Consider the following 6,408-nt stretch of genomic DNA (forward strand, 5'->3'; position numbering starts at 1 on the left):
AGCATACATTCAATTGTTTACAGTACCATTATGTAGTTGTGCATTCATCACCAAAATTAATTTTTGACATTTTCATTACCACAGATACAAAAATAATAAGAATAAAAATTAAAGTGAAAAAGAAAATTAAAGTAAAAAAGAACATTGGGAGTCTTTTTTTTCCTTCCCCCATTTTTCTACTCATCCATCCATAAATGAGAAAAAGGGGAGTGTGGTATATATGGCTTTCCCAATCACATTGTCACCCCTCATAAGCTATATTTTTATACAATTGTCTTCAAGATTTATGGGTTCTGGGTTGTAGTTTGATAGTTTCAGGTATTTACTGCTAGCTATTCCAATTTATTAGAACCTAAAAAGGGTTGTCTATATTGTGTGTAAGAGTGCCCACCAGAGTGACCTCTTGGCTCCTTTTGGAATCTCTCTGCCACTGAAGCTTATTTTGTTTCCTTTCACATCCCCTCTTTGATCAAGAAAATGTTCTCCATCCCACAATGCTGTGTCTAGATTCTTCCCTGGGAGTTATGTTCCACACTGCTAGGGGGATTCACTGTCCTGGCTCTCAGAACCCATGTATGGGGGAGAGCAGTGATTTCACCTGCCAAATTGGCTTAGCTAGAGAGGGCCACAACTGAGCAACAAAGAGGCATTTGGGAGGAAGAACTTAGGCAAAATTATAGGAAGGACTAGCCTCTCCTTTGCAGCAATAGTCTTCCCAAGGGCAAGTACTGTGACAGAGGGCTCAGCCCATCAAGCCCCCGGTACCCTATGTCTGAGAGCACATCAGCAACCATCAAGGTGGGGGAGCCCAACACCACTGCATTCTCCACCAGCTCCTCAAGGGGGCTCTGAAAATATTTTCATTGCTTGTTTTAATTAACTCTTTTTTTTAAATCAAGTATATAAAAAATTGCTAAAAACATACAATAAAAAATAACATTTCAAGCAAACTACAACAAGGGAGTCCAACATGTTTCTGCTCTACCCCAAGAAAGTAACCTAATATAGTAACAATTCTGTGAGCTTGTTCCTACCATACCCATCAGAAATTAACAAAACATAGTCATTTCTGGGCATTCCCAGAATGTTAAATTTCCCTACAATAGCTTATCAGTTGTTATTGGGTTATCATTCCCCCTTCATTAATTGCTCTCTATCACTAGTTCCCCTACATTCTACAGTATAAACCACTTATTTTAGGAGTGTCTTGTTTAACCTCCAGGTATTCATGGATTTTCTAAGTCTCTGAAGTTTATTGACTTCTAATTGTATTCCATTGTGGTCAGAGAATGTGCTTTGGATAATTTCAATTTTTTTAAATTTATTGAGGCTTGTTTTATGTCCCAGGATATGGTTTATTCTGGAGAAAGTTCCATGATCACTAGAGAAGGATGTGTATCCTGGTGATTTGGTATGTACTGTTCTATATACATATATTAAATCAAATTAATTTATCTGATTATGTTTTCAATTTCCTAATGGGTCTTCTGTCTGATTGACCTATCTATAGGAGAGGGTGATGTGTTTAAGCCTCCCACAATTAATGTGGAAACATCCATTGCTTCCTTTAGTTTTGCCAGTGTTTGTCTCATGTATTTTGTGGCAACACGATTCAGTGCATAGACATTTATGATTGTTATTTCTTCTTGGTGGATTGTTCCTTGTATTAGTATCTAGTGACCTTCTTTGTCTCTCATAATATTCCTGCACGTAAAGTCTATTTTATCTGAGATTAATATTGCTACTCCTTTCTTTTGGCTGTAGCTTGCATGAAACATTTTTTCCATCCTTTCACTTTCAATTCCTTTGTAAACCTGTGTCTAAGATGAGCCTCTTGTATGCAACATATTGATGGTTCATATTTTTTTATTCATTCTGCCAATCTGCAGCTTTTAATTGGGGAATTTAATCCATTTATGTTCAATATTATTACTGTGAAGGGATTTCTTGAATCAGCCATCCTATCCTTTGGTTTATGTTTGTCAGATATATTTTTTCCCTCTCTCTCTTATTGTCCTTTAATGAACAAATATTGAATCTCTTTAGTACTGAAACTTTCTCCATCTTGCTCTCTCCTTTCTTGTTTCTCTGTCAGTAGGACTCCCTTTAGTATATGAAGTAGGGCAGGTCTTTTATTAGCAAAGTCTCTCAGCATTTGTTTGTCTGTGAAAAATTTAAGCTGTCCCTCAAATCTGAAGGAGAGCTTTGCTGGATAATGTATACTTGGTTGGAAATTTTTCTCTCTCAGAATTTTAAATATGTTATGCCACTGCCTTCTCACCTCCATGATGGCTGCTGAGTAGTCACTACTTGGTCTTATGTTATTTCCTTTGTATGTGGTGAATTGCTCTTCTCTTGCTGCTTTCAGAACTTGCTCCTTCTCCTCAGTATTTGACAGTCTGATCAGAATATGTCTTGGAGTGGGTTTATTTGGATTTATTCTATTTGAAGTTCACTGGGCATTTATGCTTTGTATATTTATATTGTGTAGAAGGTTTGGGAAGCTTCTCCCAACAATTTTTTTGAATACTCTTTTTAGACATTTACCCTTCTCTTTCCATTCTGGGGCACCAAGGAGCCTTATATTTGGGTGTTTTTTTCTTTTTCTATCATATCCCTGAGGTCCCTTTAAATTTTTTCATTTTTTTCACCATTCTTTCTTTTATTCTTTCATTTCGCATTCTGTGGCCCTCAAGGTTGCTGATTTGTTGTTCAGCTTCCTCTAGTCTTGTACTATGAGTATACAGAATCTTTTTAATTTGGTCAACAGTTTCTTTTATTTCCATAAGATCATCTATTTTTTAATTTACTCTTGTGATTTCTTCTTTATGCTCTTCTGTGGTTTTCTTCATGTCCTTCATATCCTGTGCATTGCTCTTCCTCATGTCCTTTATATCCTGCACCATGCTCTCATTACTTTTCTTTAGTTCTTTGATTAATTGCTCCAGGTACTGTGTCTCCTATGATCTTTAGATTTGTGTGTTTGGGTTTGGGTTGTACATAACATCTGGTTTTTTCATATGGTTTAAAATTTTCTGTGGTTTTTGGCCTCTTGGCATTTGCTTTACTTGATAGTGTTCTATTAGGATATGTAGGATTATTCAAAGACTAATCTCTAATTTGTCAGATCTACAGCATGGTGGAGTACACTTTAACTAACCAGCAGATGGCATCTGTGAGTCACCTATTTCCCTCAAGTCAGTTGTCCCCAACTTTGTCTTTGTGATGTGTGGGGGTCTGATTCTTCTGGGGTCCAATTGGTGCACAATGTTTGGGTGTGTTGGTGCTCTCTGACCTGAATTTGGGGCATGTGTCTGAGCAGTTAGGGAGGGAAGGCAGCTTTAATAATCAAACCTTCCATGTGTTGCAGTAGATTTGAGGCTGTTGCAAGACTCTAAACCTGCATTTCAGTCTCACAACAGATTGCGCTGCTGAACCACACGTCCTTGGTATTGGTGTATTGTCCCTGGGATTTCTGAGTGGGTCCCTCTTCCAAGCTGTGCCCTTCTAGGGACTCAGCTGAGGGAAGGTTGTGCTATGTCACAAATGTGCACCATCCCTCAAGAGAAGTTCTGGGCTTCTGGTCCATGTAGGTGCATTCCCAGCCTGCTGTAAGGATTCCTGTATGGGCTGTGTTAATTTCCCCCTTTTCACACAGCTCCAGCTTCCCAGCTCTGGGACAATTAGCTATGGGTGTGTGAAAGCCTATTGTCCACACCTGATATTGTGGCATGTGCATGTGTTGCTGGAAACACTTCCCATCACACTGGGTTTTTTGTGGCACAGCTCTGGGCTGTGGCTCTGGCACTGGGAAGGAATGCTCCCAGCCCACCAGAAAGATGGCTGCAAGGGGTGTTTATTTTCCCCTTTTGGCTCATCTCTGCCTGCCTCACTCTGAGACAATTAGTAGCAGGTGTGGGAAAGGCTATCTTCCACACCAGGTATTGAGGCATTCACATAGCACATTCCTGCTGCACTTCACTGTGTGGTTCTTGCTGCTGTATCTGCTGCTGCTTTTGCATTTTTTATAAAAGAACTAGTCTGCCTCCAAACACCAACCCACAGCTTCCCCACACCACAACATGGCTGCCAGATATTCAGCAAGCTTACTCACTCATTTCAGAACAGAGACTCCAGGTTTCACCCAGTGCATGGTCCCTGTGGATTTAGCAGACCTTGTCTAGCTGGCGCATTACTGGAACTGGTGTTCTGAGTCACTTTCTGGCTTTTATCTAGTATTTTTCATGGAGGCATTTTTTTGCCCTGTCTCTCCTAGCCACCCTCTTAGGGTCTCCTTGACTGCTTTGGTTTGAGTAAAAGGGTTGCTGTGAAATCTAGTGTCTGTCACCCACTAGAATGCAAGAATAAAAAAGAGATGAAACCTTTAATTTAGTTTTTAATGAATAGCTTTTCATAGGCAAAAAATACCTGCATAGCTAATGAAATCACCCCCCAAGTACAAGAATCTATGCAGACTGGATCTTCTTAGTTGCCAATAATTAGCACTCTTTGATAGCTGATCAAATACTCTATAATGAACCAGGACATACATGAGAGGTTCTTTGGGAAATTATTCATGATGGAAGACCTCTCCATCTCTTGGGGGAAAGACTTCTGAACATTACTTGTTCCTAATTTCTGGACAGATGAGTATCATGCCAATATCTTTTAAATGCCTCATGACATCCCTCTTTCTTAGGCTGTAGAAGAGAGGATTCAGCATAGGTGTGATGATGCTATAGGAGGCTGACATGACTATGTCCTGCTCAAGGGTGTGGAAAAACTGGATCAGAGCATAATTGTAGAAAGGAGCTCCATAGAAAATGCTGACCACAATCAAGTGAGAGGATCATGTTGTAAAGGTCTTTTTCTGATCTTTGGCAGAGCACATGCAGTGGACAGTTAAAAGGATGAGAGTAGGAGGTTGAGATAATAGAGATGGGAATGAGCAACATGAATACACAGCAGATGTACATCAGGGTTTCTTACAAGGATGTGTCTGCTGCACAGGCCAGTCTGAGAACTGCAGGAATCTCACAGAAAACATGGTTGATGTTGTGGGAGATACAGTAGGGGATATTCATGTTGATAGGGCTGAGAGGAAAGCCATCAAAAGAGCCACCAAACTACGCACTGGTAGCCAGTAGTTTCATCAGGACTGGGTACCTAAGAAGGTTACAGAGAGCCACATAGTGGTCATATGCCAGGAGGCCCAGAATAAAGAACTCTGAGCCAATTGTTGTCTTGTAGAGGAAGATAAACATGCTATATGCCACAAAGGAAATGATCTTCTCTTCAGACACCATGTCAACCAGGAGCTTTAGGACAGTGGTGCAAATGAAAAGGGTGCCCATGATGGACAACTGGCTGAGCAGGAAGTACATGTGGGTGTTGAGGCAGGACTCCAGCTGAATAAAAATTATCATGACAAAATTTTCATTTATAGCCACCAAGAAAATAACAAGGATAATGGCAAAGACAATGTCTGTTGCCCTGCTGTTCTCCAGAAGCCTCAGCAGGACAAACCTTGAGGGTGAAGTTCTGTTCTTCATTGCCATTTACTATGACAGATCCAAGGAAAAAGGAAGCCACTGAGACCAAGAAGGAAAGGGTGAGATAGCATATTCAATATGGTAGAAACTTATGATGGAGATACCACCTCAGTGGTTACTGGTCAGGTTGAAATTTTCCAGGGTAGAAAGCTGGAGAAAAACAAACAGAACTAAAGGTAGTCAAATCATAAAAGAGCAAAGATGGCTCTAACTTTCCCTTTGGTGAAAAACCCTTTCCTTATATCATGTTCATTCTGTTATTGTAGTTATGTTAATTGCTTAATACATTTGACATTTGCTATAAAAGTAGTAAGGTTTTATCCATATATGCCATGTTCATTCTGTATTTCTGACATCCAGAAAGTTGTCCAACAAATACAAGAGCTAAATTAATCCTGGTAGGAGAAAAAGATCATTGACTCATTAACTGATTGATTGAATGACTAAGGAAGAGCAGAAGAGTAACCTACATAATGAAAGATGAGGACATTTGCTAGGGTTTCATGAATATTCCATCTTTCATTGCTGGTTCTTAAATTTGGGTCTCTTCTGTTTGTTTGAACTACTTTGTTATCCTCCCAGCAGATATTATTTCTAATAGTTTCTTTATTCTATAACTCATCCTCAATACAGTTACCAGGATTGACTTTGTTAAACAGCAGATCTCTTATGACACAAATTGAGTCCCTGCTTTGATTGCATTCCTTACCATTGCCACTGTAGGTTTTCAAAAGAGGGGTTCATGGTAAAAATAAAACAATGGCAACTTGAAGTCATCTCACCAATAAAACACACAGGAACAAGTAGTTAAGCAAGATTTCCTGCCATTTTTTCCTATACTTTTGGCCAAAGGTAA

General features: G+C 39.5%; 1 pseudogene; it reads right to left on the reverse strand.

Moving 5' to 3' along the window:
- Positions 1 to 4,485: 4,485 nt before the first annotated feature.
- LOC119505134 lies at positions 4,486 to 5,558 on the reverse strand (annotated as a pseudogene).
- Between the last annotated feature and the right edge of the window lie 850 nt (positions 5,559 to 6,408).

The sequence above is a fragment of the Choloepus didactylus genome, chromosome 10 (genome assembly GCF_015220235.1).
Source record: "Choloepus didactylus isolate mChoDid1 chromosome 10, mChoDid1.pri, whole genome shotgun sequence".
NCBI lineage: Eukaryota > Metazoa > Chordata > Mammalia > Pilosa > Megalonychidae > Choloepus > Choloepus didactylus.